Raw genomic sequence first — 19,833 nt, forward strand, 5'->3', positions numbered from 1 at the left:
CTGCACAGGACCGTCCTTTCCTGAATCCTGCTTGGTATTCCAGTATTTCTCCAACTCTTGATCTATGTGATTTTCTACTCTATTTTGGAGCGCTTTGGATAATATCTTGTATGTGACTGACAGGAGTGATATGCCTCTACATTAGTTTTGTCTCCTTTTTTATGTAACGGGTGAATGATAGCATCCTTCCATTCATTTGGTATCTTTTCCGTTTCCCAAATCTTTTGGAAGAGTCTCACTAACTGTTCTAATACTTTTTCCCCTGAGTATTTTAGAAGTTCCACCACGATTGAATCTTTATCAGATGTTTTGTTGTTTTTGAGGTTCTTAATGATTTCTCTTATTTCTTCTTTGTCTGGTAGGGCTGAGTCGAAAAGTTTGGATTGTGGTTCTTGGATAGACATCTTTCTTTGGAAGTTCACAGTTCAGTAATACTGTAAAGTATTTGGTCAAATGTTCACAATTTTGTATGTTGTTGAGAATCAATTTACTGGGATCATTCTTGAAGAAGATAGTGGGTGGAGAATATTTTCTAAATTTTGATTTGAAGATTTTATAAATGTTTATTGTGTTGTTGTTCTTGAAGTTTTCTTCAATATCCCTTAATTGGTTTCTTTCGAATTTTCATATGGCGTTTCTGAAAACTTTGGCTGTCAGTTTCCTTTGAGTTATTGTGGAGTTTCATATATTCCATGCCTCAGAAAGTTTCTTCAGAGCAGCTTCACACTCATTATTCCACCATGGATGCTTTTTCCTTTTAGTGAGAAATATTGTATGTTTTGCAGCTTCTTGAAATTTTCTAGCCATTTCATCGCATTTATGTGTGTTCAATAAATCCAGTTCTTTCTGTTAGTTTTCTGTTATATCTTTGTTTATTTTCAGTTCTTCAATTCTGTACTTTTTTATCCTGAAAGTTTTCTTCTTGGTGGTGTTAGGAATTAATTTCATTTTGATCCTTGTCTGATAGTGGTCTGAATCAAAGTTTGCTTCTCGTTGTACTCTAAAATTCATTATTTCTTTGGGGTTATTGGCTGCAACATGGTCAATTTGGAATTCTCCTAGCAGAGGGTTGGGTGACTGCCATGTCTTCCATCTGCTTTGGGGTTCTCTTGAACTATTTTCATGTTGAAAGATTCACAAATATCTATTAACCTTTCACCATTTTTGTTTGTCCTATGGTGAGCTGGGTATTTACCTATCACTTTTCTATACTTTTTTTCTTTCCCTAGGTGGGCATTTAAAGTCCCCCATTAGAATCCTGATGTGCCTGTCTGGAGTTCTGAATATTCCTTCGTCAAGTTGAGACCAGAACTCGTGAACTTTTTGTTGTAGATATTAATAGGGGCCTGGGCTTTGAACACGGTATACCATTTGTTACCGCTTTTTAGGGTCAGTATAGACAGTCTTGGAGATGGAGATCTGAAATCCACAATGGATCTACTATTGCGTGGTGAACAAAGAAGGATGTACCAAGTATTACAATCGTGTTCTTGGTTTTCTCGGATTTCTTAACTTTAATGGCACGTTTTCCCTTTAGTATCGTGAAGTTATCTGTTACTGAGGTTTCATCTGATACGTACCTTGTTTCCTGGACGGCTAGTAGTTTTATCTGAATTTATTTTTCAAGTACTTTTATTAGTTCCATCTGTGTACGTGTCTTCAGAAGAGTTTTTACATTGAGTGTTCCAAAGAAGTGTTTCTGTTTCGTCCTCAGCTTGCAGGGTGATGGACCATCTGAATGATCTAAACATGATTGGTTAGGGCCCCCAGAATCCTGTGTTCTAAGACCAACAAGTTAGCCCTGGATTTTACCAGCTGGAGTTATTAATTTCCTTAATGTTTTGCATCCATCATAATAGTTGTGTGCGATAGCACTTGTGGGACAGAGCAATGCCCTGTCCAGGAGTAAAACGAAGTTGGTAGGACCAAGGGCTTAATCCACAAAAGTATGGTCTTGTACATTACAAGTAAATTCTCTAGTAACTAGTACAAATACCAGATTTTCTGTTCCACAAAAGAATTTTCTACCGTTATACTTTACTACTCCATACTTACAAATTACCAGAGAATTTTTGTGGGTGTGTTCCACGGAAGTACTAGTACTTGTAACTTACTAGTGAATTGGACAGTATTCTCTACCAGTGAAAGGACAATAATATATAAATGTACTAGTGCTATTTAAATATTCTTATTTCAGGTACATTTTTATAAATTTGTGGTCTAGCAGTAGTGATAGTGATGGTGATGAAAATGAAAACTACTGTCTGTACAGGGAAAGAATAAATTTCCAGTTTAACATAGTATTTGAATACAATGAGCATTTTAAGTTAAGCACAATACAAGTGGAAGAACTTGGGCATAGGTTAAAACATCCTACGAACAGAAATAAATCTCTCTCTGCTAAACAACAGTTACTAACAACACTACATTGGCTAGGAAATGGTGGTCAGTACCATGGTATTGCAGCTATGCATGGGATGGCAAAATCTTCAGTCTGTAGGTCAATACATTCTGTGGTAGCTGCAATAAATGATATAAAATTTCCTCAAATTGTTTGTTGGCCTGAAAATACTGAACAAACATGTTCCAAGAAGGACATTCCTGGAATCATTAATGAACAGAATATCTCTTACATATGATATGTCCAATTTTTCTCCTTGAAAGCTCCATGAGCTTTTCTCAAGTCAAATATTTCCACCCAACCATTTATTTTGTCTTGTTTTTTCAGACTCTCGCTGAATGCACCGAAAAGAATATCTTTCCTTCTTTCTGTTTCCTTGAAAATGAATAACTTTGTTTCTCTTGACATCATTTTAACAATTCATGCAGAGTTTGCAATTACTTAACAATTAAGTTTGGCGGCCGAATATCATTATTAGCGGCATCTGTTTCCTAATGACAGACCAAGGTATGTCAGACTATTGTGGAACATATGCGAGGATTGCGGAAGAACAGAATGGGTATTAATAACTGAGTAATTTCCTATCATCAAAGAAATAAACTGAAAAATAACATTGTAGCATTAAGAAATTCACATAAATATAAGAGTGCTGCATAACTTGCCTTAAAATATATTACGATAAATGAGGCAAGCATAACCTAATTCAATGAATGGAATATGAAGGTTAACAGCTGATTCGTGCTATGACGTTGTATGTTTATTGATCTGTCATCACTTGTAAAACTTGTAACAATTCACTGGTAATATACAAGAGACTTTCAATCTTGTGTGGAACAGAAATGTACAACTCCATACATTACAAGAACTCACACTAGTAACTTGTAATGTACAAGACCATTGAGGTCTTCATTCATAACCCTGAGCTGGGCCCCTTGCCAGATACTACACACCAGATTAGTGTGCTCTGGGACTCACATAGGCAGGGGCGCCACTCCCTGGGTAGGACTGCCTCCAAAGAGGGTCCCTACCTGCTAACTATATTATTATTACTAGCTGATGTACCGGTGCTTCGCTATGGAATTCTACATTGTATACAGAATTGTAGGTTAGGTAGAGTACACGTTGTGAGCTTGACTGTATTAAATTGCATAGCTCTTAACGTTACCCTGGAAATGCGACAGAGAAATCACCAAACATCTTTTCTCATATGAAGACTGTGTTAGGGAATTTTCATTGTAATGGTAATGTAATGGGAAATTGCATTATAATGGTTGACACTCACTCTCCACCTGCCTTGTTACATCCTCAGAAAGACTGTCTTAGTGGTTTTCGCAACTGAAATGAACATAGGTTATTATAATGACGTCAGTAGAAAAGGCGTGAGTAAAAGCAATGATTTCACATGAAATACTTGATCAAATGAAAAACCACAAATTTTCTCACTTTTAAGGAACAGTACTTCACTGCCGATCTAACAGTCCAAAGTTCCAGAGCTGGAATGACCAGGCTGCAGACAGCCATGATCCGTGAACACTCTTAGTCTTTTTTTGGGGGAGGGGGATCGAATAGTGGAGAGTCCCAGGGCAAAAACTATGCCCTCTTACTAATCTGTTTCCTAGGAGTACCCGATGAGTCGAAAAATCTCAACTCACTACGCTGGCGGCAGAAAAATTATCTGACTTGGAGGCAATTTTTTCCTCAAAGCCAGAGGAGAAAGCCTCTCTTCACTGCTAATTTTGAATAAAATGAATGTAGAATTTAATAAAAGTGAAGAGGAAGAAGCTCTTTTTAAGAAACGGCTCTTTTCAGAGTTGAATTTGTGAGTTATTTATTGAATTGCGGTGCTATAATTTGGAATATGCCTAAATTGTGATTCTAGAACAGATCATACTACTACTACTACTACTACTACTACTACTACTACTACTACTACTACTACTACCACCACCACCACTAACTGAGCCTCCGCCTTAAGAGTGCACACTGCTCATTCAAAACAGTGTGTCAGAGAAGGGATCAAATAGCTGGAATACTATGATGAACCAGTGAGTTACGAACCAGCAGTGCGGTATCAGAAAATGTATGAACCAGAGGAATGACATGCTACAGTAAAGAAGAAAGTTTTCTAACTCCTCAGCTATTTCCTGCCAATATTCAGTCAGGCTGTTATACTCGGTACGCATCAGTAATCCCATCTATCAGAGTTGAGCGGCAGCATAAGAGACAAAGAACATCACCACAAACAATGGTCAATGTAATGCTATTGTTGGTCAATGTTATGTCCTTTCAATATTGTACGCCTTCACATACATTTAGTTTTCTTCCAACTCTGACATACCACTCTCATCATAGTCGGTACGTAAAATTGAATAAAACATAAACTGTCGGAAATTGTATTCTCTATAACTTTTGTTGTGTAGTACTTTTCAATAGAACCAATAATATAGGTATTTAAAAATTAAATTTTAGGCACCTTCCCCTAAACTACAATTTCATACAGGGCGAATAAAATTGTCTAAAACTTAGACTGTAGTTTCTTATTCCCCAACTCTATATACCGACTTTCGTTGAATTCTGTTAACCCATTTTCTCGTGGCTCGGTGTTGATATGGACTTGGCAACAAAAATACAAATTCATGAATATCTATGTTATCAAAGCTGGTACGGTAACAATGTATGACATAAATTATCAGAAATTTAATTCTATACAACTTTAGTTATTGAGTATTTATCGATAGGACCACTAATAGTATAAATATTTGAGAATTAAATTTTAGGCCTTCCCCTAAACTACCATTTTACTCAGCGTGAGTAAAATGATTTAATGCCTAGATTGTAGTGGCTCATCCCCCAACTTCACAACCGATTTTCATTAAATTCTCTTCAGCTGTTTTCTTGTGATGCGTGTACATACATACATACATACATACAGACAGAAATTACGTAAAAGTAAAAATGCATTTCCTTGTTACTATGGACATGACCGATACAGAAATACCATTCTTTTCAAATTCTAAGCAATGTACAGACAAAACTCGTATTTTATATATATATTATTATTACTACTACTACTACTACACCCTGGTGGGAACGCAAGTGCAGACTGATGCTAAACCTGTTTACTGTTGCATGTTTCTGTAATGATAGGTAATAATGGTATGTTTTTGTGTATATGAAGAGCAATGAATTGGTACAAATGCAAATGCCTAGTCCCTGAGGCAGGGGAATTAACCAAACATAATTAAAGTCCTCCATTCAGTTGGGACCTTCTGAACCACAAACCTCAACAAGGGTTATGAACTTCGTGTTGTTGGTCTGTATTGAACTGTGATAACATGTAAATTATACACAGGAGAGTTTTCCACCTATTGAATACTAAGTTGTATTTACAGTGTTATTTACATTACATGGGACTAGTTTCAATCCTACTCGGGGTCATCATCAGCCATATTAAACATACACAATATTTGACGAAATCCTAAAACATGTTTCCAGGCAGTAAGAATCTTATGAATATATAATTTACAATATGAAGTGTGGTTGAAGTAGGCAAGGGCTATGGCGCTCAAAATGTTGCAAATGAAAGTGAAATATTACGTGTGACATAGGTGAGCAATAAATAATACAAGTGCACTAAACATGCTAAGAAGTCTGGAATAAAAGTACAAATGAGATGCTCTGTGTTGTAGGTGAAAAATTTCAGTATGATTTTAGATTTCCTCCCCTCCCATATTTCTCCTTCCGCCACTAGTCGCACACTATCAGCTAAACTATACACACCGCAGTGCGAGGTGAGTGTCCATTCGCTTTGTGGTAATCTTTTCCTCTTTCAGTGTACTTTGCATTTTACTGGCTTTTCTCCATTTTAATAGGTCCAGTTTGTTTTCCGCTATGAACTGAGAGTTCCACCAAGTAATATCACCACACGCAGTGTCTACTTTCTTCTCAAGAAGAAATCAAAAACTTCATATTCAGTCTGCACAATTCCAACAATCAACCATGCAGCCCTATCAACATAACTTGGTTACTTAATACACCAAGTACCAAATTCGCCGCTTAAGCTGATACATTGTATAGTCAACTCTTCTTCTAGAGAGTACCAACTACACATTTTGTTACTCAGACATTGTACATACTTGTATATTTTTATATATGTGTCAGTTTACATTGTGTTCAGTACCATAGCACTCAGTCCACAACCGTTATGTATTACCAGGGCCTACTGAATTCCATGAGTCTAAAATCATACTGAAATTTTTAACCTACAACACAGAGCATCTCATTTGTACTTTTATTCCAGACTTTTTAGCATGTTTAGTGTACTTATATTATTTATTGCTCACCTATGTCACACGTAATATTTCACTTTCATTTGCAACATTTTGAGTGCCATAGACCTTTAGGATTTCGTCAAATATTGTGTATGTTTAATATGGCTGATGATGACCTCGAGTAGCATTGAAACTAGTCCCATGTAATGTAAATAACATTGTAAATACAACGTAGTATTGAATAGGTGGAAAACTCTCCTGTGTATAATTTATATGCAAAAACCTCAATGCTGATCATGCATTCGGCCAAGAAGCTGGACAATACAGACACACATAATACAAGGAACTGTGGGTTTTTAATTCTTATAATCCAAGAAATAAAGTACAGTCGAATGATTCGTTCCCCCCTTCTATATTGAAAGTAAATATATTCTAAAGTGGGAAACTGATGAAAGTTAGAAAATTTTAATCAAAATGTCTGGATTCTGTAATAGTTCGAAGTTAAATATAAGGGAGATGGTAAAATGTTGGTGCTAGATTATTTAGTTATAGTGTGTATATTCATTTGGTAGAATACATTGTTATTGTTAATGAATAGTGAGCAATATACTGTACTCTGCAGCATTTTTATTGAATAAAAGTATGTTGTGTCAATGCATTTTGCAGAAAATGAAAGAGAGTTTATTTTTTTCAATACTGTGGATGCTTGCAAGGACCTAAATTGCTACCGTACTGTATACACCTAATGAAGAACAATGATACCCAAGGAAATTATAATTTTATGTACTAGAGCATCATAAATTAACAAATACAGTAAGAGAGCCCAGGTGTCATTCCTGAGTGGTTCTTGGCATCTATGACAAATGTGAAATTTGTAGTGGAGAGCTGACTGTCCTCAATTCTCCTTACACACAAATAAAGGAGAAACTTTCCGAAAAATGGAAAAATAGCAGAGAAATTCATTTTTTAAATGGCTATAGCAAACCTGGTTAGTAATATTCAAGATGTAAAGAAAAAACCAGAGAAGATAACGTATGTGAAAAGTTAATCAACACAGAGGATGTCCATTAACTTGATACTGTTTATTTATGCATGTTCTAATTATTCTTCTTTCTGTCTTAAGTATGTTGTCTGTTTCACCTGTATTAGTAGTTTTAAAAATGGTTTCACTAGCATAAGTTATTTCTGACTGCGTGACTGTTTTATAATGCCTTAATTTTGCTGCTATCGATAAGCTTTTTTTTATTGTATATAATCTTGGTAATATAATTTGCTTTATTTAATTTATTTATTCTGTTATGCCAAGCTAGTTTCTCATTAAGATTATACCTTATGATTTCTCCCAAATACTTAAATTTATCAACAATTTTGATTTCTTGTCCATCAATTGTTATTTTATTTACCAGTGTGTGATGTGTAAACATGATCTCAGTTTTTTCAAAGAATATTGTAAGACCTATTTTTTGTGCTATTTTCTGTAGAGATTTAATTTGGTGTTTAGTTTCCTGAATGTTGTTGGACAATAGAGGGAGGTCATCAGCAAATCCTAAACAGTTTAAACTTAAATTCTGTTTGGAGCTTCCAACTTTTATGTTCTTTGGATTGACCTTGTACCATTCCCTTCTACCATTCTAATGCACAATTAAATAGTAATGGTGATAAACATTCTCCTTGTCTTAAACCTATTTTAATCAAAAATGGTTCAGGAACCTCTCCTCTAAACTTTACTTTTTATATGGTATTAGTTAAAGTAAGTTTTGTCAGTTTAATTAATTTAGGATGGAGTCTAAAATTCCATAAAATTTTTAGCATTGAAGGTCTATGCTGTGTATACAACCATATGCCTTCATAAAGTCAACAAATGTTATTACTATAGGCTTGTTTTGTTTTCTGTAGTATGCCATTATTAATTTTAGAGTGATCTATTCAGCACAACTTCTCCTGGGTCTAAAGTCTTCTTGGTATTCTCCCAACTCTTTTTCTAGCTGATCTGTAAAATTCCATATAAAATCTTGGAAAAAGTCTTGTATGTGCAGTCCAAGATAGGCAATCCTCTATAATTGTCTGGATTACTCTTATCTCCTTTTTTTTGAACAGGGTCTATTAAGGCTGTTGTCCAGTGTTCTGGAAACTCTTCAGTGATTGAAATTTTTATTAAGGCCATGTGTAAGGAAATCCAAACAGTATTACTTGAATATTTCCACATTTCTACAAAAACCTGGTCTTCTCCACATGCCTTATAATTTCAAAGTTCGTTTAGTGTTTTTCCTAATACTTGAAATGTTGGAGGGTTTGTGTTGTTAAATTTGGTTTTTATTGGAGTATTTGTATTAATATGTAATAGTTCCTTAGGTTCTTCACAGTTCAAAAGTTTACTGAATGCTTTTACCATAATCTCGTCATTTTCACTACTGCAATGTGCTATTTTTCCATTTTCATCTTTCACCATTAATGTAGGAGGAGCATATTTCTGTAATTGTTTTCCAAAAATTTTACAGTAGTCTCTAGAATTGGTGTTATGATAATTAACTTCTAATGGTTTTCTGCGGTTTCCCATTTTCACACCAGGCAAATCCTGGGGCTGTACCTTAATTAAGGCCACGACCGCTTCCTTCCCATTCCTAGGCCTATCCTATCCCATCATCCCCATAACACCTATCTGTGTCATTGCGACGTAAAGCAAAAAAAAAAAAAAACCTTCTATGGAGTTTATTATATCCTTATGAAATTCTGCCTTAATTTTTCTAATATTTCACGTGAATTTCTTCCTGATATTTTTTAGGTTGATAGCATTTTCTTCTCATTTTTGGGCTTGAAACTTTAACCATGCCTGATGTCTCTTTCTATGAATTTCATCACATTCTGTCGTACACCAGGCATGTTTTTTATGAAAGTTCGATGGAGCTAAATTTTCAGCTTTTTGTTTTTAGAACTGGGATCAATTCTTCAAGTTTTATTGTTTCTGTTACTCCCTTATGTTTGTCATTTTTTATAACTGGTGTGGGTCATAATTCCTCTTTACTTTATTAGTTTTGATATTCTTCTTCTTTAGTGAACAGATCTAGTATCTATTCCTCTTAATACTTTTACATTATAAATTTCCTTATGGAAAAATGTATTCATACAAACATGGTCTAGCTGCCATTCCCCTTTTCTCCAATCAGGAAGCTTCCAAGTTTTAAGCTTGTTTGGTTTCCTTTTGAAATATGTTGATTTAGATATAAGGTTATGCTTACTGCAAAGTTCAACAAGTCACTGGCCATTCTTGTTTGTAAATTTGTGTGGAGCCCATTTTCCAGTTATGTCTCTATACTTTTTTCCCTTCCTAATTGGGCATTGAAGTCCCCTAATAAAATTTTAAGTACTTTTAGTTGCTTTGTTTATTATGTGTTCAAGGAGATCGCAAAATTTATCCACTTCTCTCTTTGTTCACGTTGGAAACGTTTTTTTTTTTTCAGTAGTAGGTGCATGGGCATTTATTATTGTATAAATTTTGTTTGTTGTTTTAAAGGTGAGAGTTGCAATTCTTGGAGATATTGCTTGAAAATCAATTATAGAATCTATTATTTTTAAATCAATCAATCACTACTGATCTGCATTTAGGGCAGTAGCCCAGGTGGCAGATTCCCTATCTGTTGTTTTCCTAGCCTTTTCTTGAATGATTTCAAAGAAATTGGAAATTTATTGAACATCTCAATTGGTAAGTTATTCCAATCCCTAATTCCCCTTCCCATAAACAAATATTTGCCCCAATTGGTCCTCATCAGTTCCAACTTTATCTTCATATTGCTATCTTTCTTGCTTTGAAATTCACTATAAATCCTGTTCCACCGAGCTCGATAGTTGTAGTCGCTTAAGTGCGGCCAGTATTCAGTAATCGGGAGATAGTGGGTTCGAACCCCACTGTCGGCAGCCCTGAAAATGGTTTTCCGTGGTTTCCCATTTTCACACCAGGCAAATGCTGGGGCTGTACCTTAATTAAGGCCACGGCCGCTTCCTTCCCACTCCTAGCCCTTTCCAGTCCTGTCGTCGCCATAAGACCTATCTGTGTCGGCGCGATGTAAAGCAACTAGCAAAAAAAAAAAAAAAAAAAAAAAAAAAAAAAAAAAATCCTGTTCCAAATTGGGGACATTAACTGCTTGGTGAGGTATTCCATTATACATTTTATAACTTGTGATTCAAAAGGTTCTTCCATTGTGTTTCTCATTTCTTGAAGGCCACTATTAAATTTTTTTTGTTTATCTAATTCATTTGTAAAAGTCTTATGCCTTCCAATTTTACAGAGAGAATTAATATTGTGTGTTGCAGTGTAGTTAATTTGTTGATGTTTAATCCTCTTAAGTTTAGTTTAGACCAAATAGATCAACAAGAGACTTGATATTTACAGTGCGAAAGATAATGGAAAAACATCTGGAAAGGAACAAGGAAATCATATTCGGATTTGTGGATTTGGAAAAAGCTTATGAGATAGTTAAGAGAAAATATGTATGGGAATGCCTACTGAAAAAGAATGTACCAAAATCATTAATTAACAAGATAAAAATGTATCATGAGAGTGAAAGCGCGAAGTAAAAGTGGGGATTGGTGACTCTGAAACATTTTATACAAAAAAAGGTCTCAAGCAAGGAAGTGCACTGTCGCCATTATTGTTCATTATATTGATGGATGAAATTATAAAACGTGTAAAACAGAGTATCAGTAGTGATGAAGTGAATGCTTTGGTATTTGCAGATGATGTGGTGATTTGAGGAAAGGAAGAAAAGGAAGTACAAAGGAAACTGGACATTTGGAATGAAAATCTGAAGGATTTTGGAATGGTAATTAAGTAAAAAGAAAACTGTAGTCATGCACTATGGAAAAGAGAAAAAAAGAAGCCAAGTGAACATGGATATTATCTGGGTAGCATTATTAATGGGAGTAATGAAATCAACCCTGAAATTAATAACAGACTAAGTAAAGGTACAACATTTTATCATCAAGTCAGAGAGCTCTTATGGGATGACTGAGTACCCAAGAAAAATTAACATTATATAAACAGTATTTCATACCAATTGTAACATACGGGTTAGAAACACTGGTAACTGATAAGAGACAAGATAGTACGATTCAATCAGTAGAAATGAAATTTTTAAAAACATCGGTTAAAGAGACAAGAAGAGATAGAATTCAAAATATTAAAATCAGAGAAGAGCTAAATATAGAACCGTTAGTACTGAACATACAGAAAGCAAGACTGAAATGGTTCGGACATGTAAAAATAATGGGAAAGGAACAGGTAGCAAGAAAGAAATTAGAAAGAGAAGTTAAGAGAAAGAGACCAGTTGGAAGACCGAGAAGAAGGTGGATGGATCACTCTAAAACTACTTATTCATACATACATTATCATTATAGACTGTTATGCCTTTCAGCGTTCAGTCTGCAAGCCTCTGAGAATTTACTAAACGTCGCCACAATCCTCGATTTGCAACTAGTGTTGTGGCCTCATTTAGTTCTATAAACTACTTATTCACAAAGAAAAAAACTTGGAGAAGAAAAGAACATAGTTTTAAGCTACATATGCAGCCTATATATTAGAATAGTTACTATCTTCAAGGACTTTATAGAAGCTGGATTGGATGTGGCGGAAGTAATGGAGCAGGAAAAGTGGAAGGACAGAAAGGAGTGAATGAGGCTTGTTAACCACACCCGGGCGACTGGAGTGGGGCATTGATGATGATGATGAAGTTTAGTTGGTTGCAAATGCTCCGACTTACTGCTGTCTCTCAGTTGGCTACCCACCGAATCTGAAGTAGGCTTCTCCTGAAGCCTGATTGGACAGGACGGTGGAATTATTTTCCTAAAAGACTTTCCCACATTGACCATCGAAGGTAATGAACCTTAAGTAGAGCAACCACAGAGGTGGTTGTGTGTTTGGTCCGCGAGAGCTATTTTATTTCGCTCAAGTCTGCCAGCAAGCCGGTGAGGACCCCCCTATCCACCACCTGGGACCGCCACAACAGAATATCACCTCTCCGCGCTCCTACGACACCGTAGTAGTACCATGTATTGGAGCTTGTTTGACTTTATATTTATGTTAACATAAGTGAGCAAGTAGCTATGCAGTTTGGGTCACGTAGCTTTCAGTTTGCATTCAGGAGCTAGTAGGTTTTAACCTCACTGTCGGCAGCCCTGAAAATGTTTTTCCATGATTTCCTATTTTACCTCAGGCAAATGCTGGGGCTATACCTTAAATTAGGTAATGGTCGCTTCTTTCCCTGTCCTAGCCCTTTCCTATCCCATCTTTGCCATATGACCTGCTTGTGTTGGAGTGACGTAAAATAAATAGTAAAAAAGAATATGAACATTACTACTTATTTACAAGAACTGAAATAGAAGAAACCTGAGTGTAGGAATTCTTCAAAAACAAACAAAATATAATTTGTAATTAGATAGAAATTGAGTGTTGTTCTTCCTTTGAATTATAATTTCTCTTTTTTGATACAAAAATTTTGTACTTTCACTCTAATACTACTTATTCACAAAGAAAAAAAAAAGTGGAGAAGAAAAGAACATAGTTTTAAGCTACATATGCAGCCTATATATTAGAATAGTTACTAGCTGATCCTTGACTGCCTTAAAATGGAATCCTGTTTTTTCTCTCCTAATCTTAGTTTCCCCATTATCCTTTATTTAGTTTAGTAACAATGTAATATTCCTCTCCAATTATTGCAATTCACAAGATCACCCTTATTTGGAATTTTGATTTTAAGTTCTCTTTTCCAGTCTTCTGGCATTTATTTCCTTTTACTACACTTCTTTGATTACCATACCAGATACAAAACTTCTGCCATGATGAATAGAAGAGGAAGTGTGCTGACTGAGGTGGGTTTGTACGTTCATGTCGTTACGCAGTGCTAGTATCGCTGGTGGATAACTTTGTGACAGCTGATTGCAAATACATGATGTGAAGTTGTCGGTTACAATGTTTTAATTGTTAATAAGTGAATTAAAACATTCTTGTTTCCTTTGTGATGCTGTGTTGTGTCCTAATGTATCCACTTATCATCTTCGATTTGAGTTTCCTTGTCAAATATGAATGAAATAAAATAAAAGTAAACAATTTGCAGTTCCCAGTGAAAGCAACATTGTTAATTTAACAGTATTTCAGGGGCTGCCTGGCCAAGGCAGTAAAGGCATGCTCGGTTCACCCAGAAGGACGTGGGTTTGATTCCCTGTCAGGAAGTTGAAAAATTTAAGAAAAGAGATTTCCACTTTGACACAAATATGATAAACAGATTTAACTTGAAAACAATATTCTCTCACCCATGGGTAAATAATGCAAGTATGGAGCTCGAATTATTATTATTTTATTATTATTATTATTATTATTATTATTATTATTATTATTATTATTATTATTATTATTACTTGTATGTATGGTCATGAAGTGTTAGATCCACTTAGTATTTGTATTATAATGTTACGATCTCATTGTTTGTGAGGTTATGTCATAAAACATGTGCTGTACATAAATATTTATATGAGTTCAGTTAATGTAAATATCTGTAAATTAATATTATATAATTTATTCTTACCTGTATTTATAATTTGTAATCCACTATGGTATTTTGAAACACACTGTAATTTTCAGAATGGTACTAGATCATGGTAGAATATTCTGTACATTATAATCATGTTGTTAAGCACTTGAGAATTTACGAGAAGATATTTTGGTAATGTATTTTTCTAGAAGCCTGGCCAGGCACGTATATAAGGAGGTAGTCTTAATGGTAACGACAGGTTATTGTTTAGTAGAGTTATGGTGTAGTAAGAATATACTTGTGACCTCATGTTGTGTGACATGCTGTGATTGCAGTCTCCATGTTGAAGTGATTGGCAGTTGTTTAAAATGGTGGCTTTATTGATGTGCTTGGAGCGAAGAAGCGTTTTATTTGTGATACTGTGATTAAGGTTATGTGTGTGTTAATTTATAAATTGATGTGAATAAATAACTGTACCAACTGACAGCATTTCGTGTGCGTCTTTGTGGATATGTTAACTGGCTACTGTGGGACAGGACGTAAAAATTTACGAGCCAATGCAAGTAAAAGTAGAGAATATGTCGCTGAAACAACTCAAAGATGAACTTACCAAGAGGAATCTCCCGACGAACGGGAAGAAGAAATCGATACAGGCACGTCTGTGGGAAGATCTCGTGGAAAAAGGAGAAGATCCAGAAATGTTTTTCATTGAAGTCAACGAAGATGCCGACAAAACATCGGAAGATGAGGTAAATATTCCTAAAATGTGTTCTAACCTAATGACCATGATGCAGGCACTAAATAACAAAATTTCAGATGTAAATTACAGACTTTCAGGTGAAATTTCTCCAGCTAACTCAGTTTTAACCGGACAGATAGCACAAGTGTACACACAGGTTTACAATGTAGAACAGGGCCTAGAATATAAAATTTCAACTGTAAATGACGAAATTTAATCACAAATTAGCAACATCACCAATCAATTAATGCAGCATATAATGGACATCAGGTCAAAACTGGGACAGGTTGACCAGATCGATAGTAGAGTAAGCCAGCTGGAAGGGGATATCTTGGACCTCAAGGAGGGGGTGGAAATCCAGGTTTCTGACATAAAACAACAGGTTGAGGGGGGATTTCTAACATCGAGGGAAATTTTGAAAGTCTTATTTCTGCTGTTGAGGGAAATCTGCTCTTGAAGGAAGCTTAGAAAACTGGTTTTTGACCATCAAGGGAGATAAGCAGAATATAAGGGAAAACATCCTTCACACAGTAGGAGATAGATTAACACAAACAGGACATATCACCACACCTCTAAACCCCTCAAACCTGACCGGCAATACAGCACACCTAGACCTGAAGGTGATTATAGAGAGCCTTTCAGAATACTACGGGTGACTGGAGGAGAACCCTACTAGTTTCGTCGAGAGATCAGTCAACCTATTAGGAAGGACTAATTTACCAGAGGACATCTTCGTGCAACTCAAACTCATCACACCGCGATTTAAGGGGCTAGCCACTACTTGGTGGAACAACTTGAAGGGTTTAAATCTAAACTGGACGGACTTCAAGAGGGAATTCCTCACTAGGTTTAATTCCGAAAGGGGCCGGTCTGAGTGGCTCAGTCGGTTGAGGCGCTGGCCTTCTGACCCCAACATGGCAGGTTCGATCCTGGCTCAGTCCGGTGGTATTTGAAGGTGCTCAAATACGTCAGCCTCGTGTCGGTAGATTTCCTGGCACGTAAAAGAACTCCTGCGGGACTAAATTCCGGCACCTCGGTGTCTCCGAAAACTCTAAAAGAGTAGTTAGTAGGACGTAAAGCAAATAACATTATTATTAATTCCGAAAGGGTGAAGATATCCATGATAAGGAAGCTACTGACTGAGGCACAACCCACTGGCATGAGAGCAAGTACCTTCGTCCTACAGAAGTACCAACTCTTCAAGTGGCTGCACCTGGAAGGAAGCAAAAACGAGATCTTACCAGAAATCACAGAGTTACTCCACAATAAGATTCGATCCCTAGTGAATGTATCACAACCCAGATATTTTGATGATCTCTGCAGAATCATTGCTCAGCTGGAGGAGAACACAAGAGCAAAGCTACGTAAGAGACCAGCGCAGTTAGAAAGTACTACCAGTGTGGAAGAGTGGAACACCTGAAGAACAAGTGCCCAACCTTGACGTTACTAGGTCCGGCCCATTCTGGATTAAGGGGGGATGGGAACGAGAACAGGAAGGTGCCTCAAGACCTGACAGATGAGCAACCCTGGTCAAGTAGAAGAGGGATTGGTCAGATAGTGAATAGAATAGGCCAACCCCGCCCAGCTATCATCTTAAGAATTTTTCAGCCATACTCGACAGCCAAGCAAGCCATTCATTCGTCAACGGGTCTATTGCCAGATTACTACCACCTATGAAATCTCACCATTTCTGAAGGGTAGTGGGAGCAGCGGACGGGGTAACTTATTCCATCCAAGGGCAGACTAACCTAACTGCTAAATGCATGAACATGCCTATTGTAATTGATGTTTCAGTGATTCAGAACTTGATACATGACATCATATTAGGTCATGGTGGAATACAAGGTGATCCTAGACTATGCAACTCATGAGGTCTTTTGGGGAAAAGACAGACATCTGAGGGTCACCTGGCACGATGGAAATCTCTGGACTCACAAGGATACGGAAGTCAACGACCAGGGAGATATCCAGTTAACGCATCTTCTATTGAGTGAAGAAGAGGAGCTGAGACACACCTTAAAAGACTTTCTGGAAGTCATCACCAATAAAATAGGACGGACTACCACGGTAACGCACACCGTTGAATGCAGCGCTTCCTCACCCAGAAAGTGATGTCCATATCCAATCAACCCTGATAAGCGCAACTTCATCATCCAGAAGATTCAAGAGATGGAAGGGCAAGGTCTCATCGAACTACATCCTGTTGGCCTTCACCTATCACCCTACCGAAGAAGAAGAATGGGGAGCATCGACTGTGTATGGACTAATACCAATATAAATGGTCCATTATTGGACATTATAAATTTTCCAGCTATTCATTCCTGGTAAATAGCATACCTACCAAGACGCATGGCTAGGGTGAGCACAACTTAGCACACTGGGGCAAAATGCTGGCAACCAGGAATGATGATGATGCTTGTTGTTTAAATGGGCCTAACATCTAAGGCAGGGCCTCTCAAACGCCCAAACTCTCACGCGTGCAGAGCGAGGTGCATAGGCTCTGTGCACTGTGCATCGGTACGCTTCGCCTCAACTCGGCTTGACTCGGATGGTGTAGTGTGCTGAGAGCGACGAAGCGTTTGGTGGAAGACGACGTGTTTATCAGTGAAATAGATAAGCGCACGGCAACAACATAATAATGGAGCAACCTGTTTCGAAGAAAGCAAAGACTTCCGAAAGTCCATTTCAATCGAACTGGGAACTTTCGTTTTGTTTTTTGTTTTTTGTGGGGGGTTTTTTCTGTCGTGACGATAACGCCAAATGCTTAATCTGTGGGACGATAGGGACGATAATTACGTGCGTAAGAAAATCGTCTGCTGAAAGACACTACAACAGACTACATTCGGAAAATTATTGTGAAATCATAGGAAACGTCAGAAAGAAAGAATTAAGGAAGTTGAAACATCTTGAAGAAGAGCATTCTATATCCACAAATGAGGTTTGTTCCAGTACTGTAGCATTTTCATTTTGGTTACGGGTTCTGCATTTTTTAAAATTATGTTTACATTCCTCTCAAACATGTATGTGTATTTCTAATTCACTTTTTTAATTTTTTAAATAACACTGGTAACCTTGTCCCATACAACTGAGCGTCTCCGCTCACCACACATAAACATTTCGCAGTGGGGGAGAAACAGCAGTGAAAGTGAGGAACGCGGAGACAAGCCGAACGGGTGAGACAGGTGTGGGGAGAGAGGAGTGGAGGGGTCTGCACTCTGGTCAACCAAGCGAAGTCGTCTTTGCACCATGCACAGTGCATGCACCACGCGCATGCACCCTGAGAGGCCCTGATCTAAGGTCATGGGCCCTAACCAGGAATGAGTTAGCTGGAAAATTTATAATGTCCAATAACGGACTATTTAAATTGGTATTATAAATTTACTCATTCGGGACAAATATTTCATGTTTCCTATGGGAATCAAAATCTATATCATGTGTGTGGACTTCCACAGGTTGAACGAGAAGACTGTTAGTGATGCCTACCTTATGCCTGACCTGAAAGACTACCTGAAACAAGTAAGTGGATCTAGGATTTTCAGCACGCTGGATCTCAACTCCGGATACTGGCAAGTGGAGGTCGAGGAAAGTTCTAGACCACTGACCACCTTCATGACACCGAGAGGATTGTACTAGTTTGCAGTAATGCCCTTTGGATTGAAGAATGTTCCTGCCACCTTCATGCGACTGATAATAGGGTATTATCAGGATATGTTGGAGATTTTTGCCAAGTGTATCTCAACGACATTTTAATCCTCAGCAAGAATTTTCAAGAACACCTGGTACATCTGAGGAAAGTGCTGGAACGACTGAAAATTCATGGACTGACTTGCGAACTGGATAAGTTCCACTTCTCCCAGTCCTGCATAGAATATCTTGGCCATGTCCTAACTTCTGAAGGCTTAGAAGGGCCACCGGAGAAGGATCGAGCTATCGAACAAGCTGAATGCCAGTGGACCAAGTGACAAGTACGTCAGTTCTTTGGCTTGTGTGGATGGTATAGCAGCTTCGTGCCACACTTTGAAGAGAAGGCAATACCACTAACCAATCTACTCCATAACAACCGCCCGTTCCAATGGACCAGCAAGGAAGAGGCAGCATTCCAAGGCATTAAGGCTGCGATATACAACGCTCCCAGTCTAGCCCATCCCAACCCTCAACAGAAGATGTGCCTGCAGACGGCCGCCAGTGACTCCAGCTTAGGAGCGGTGTTATTCCAGGAGAGGAGTGACAGTGGAAGGGACATCATCGAGAATGCCAGCAGAAAGCTATCTCCCACCGAACAATGCTACTGCATTGCCGAGAAAGAGGCCTTAGCCGTGGTGTGGGCCATTGGCAAATTCAGAGGCTACTTGGAGGGAAGGAAGTTCCAGCTCTACACCGATAACACCACTCTCGAAATCTCAAAATCTCAATTGATGCGATGGGCTCTGTTAATCGCAGAATTTGATTTTGATATGTGTCACGTCCCAGGACCGACGAATGTAGGAGCACACAGCTTATCTAGGCACCCAGCGATGGAACCTGAAGCTAGGAGCACTATTGTCGAGAGGGAGTTCCCACAGAAACACCAGAGTGAGCCTGAGGAACCTGTCCTTATGACCATCAAGAAGGAACTTGATCTGGGAGTGATCAAACAGTGGCAGGAACAAGACAAGCCCTGTAGGACCATGATGCAGTGGATTAGGAGGCAGAACACCGATAGTTGACTTGTCCCAAGGGAATTCAAGATGTACTACAAGAACTTTCGGGTTGATGGAGGACTCTTGATGTACAGGTCACACCTCTCCGACATGCCTGCAGTAGTGGTGATCCTCAGACAGCACACAACCGACATCCTCGAGAAGTTCCACGACAGTACTGAAGCCGGACATCCAGGAGGCAAAGAGATATATCATTCTAACT

Source organism: Anabrus simplex, chromosome 7 (assembly GCF_040414725.1).
Source record: "Anabrus simplex isolate iqAnaSimp1 chromosome 7, ASM4041472v1, whole genome shotgun sequence".
Classification (NCBI taxonomy): Eukaryota; Metazoa; Arthropoda; class Insecta; order Orthoptera; family Tettigoniidae; genus Anabrus; species Anabrus simplex.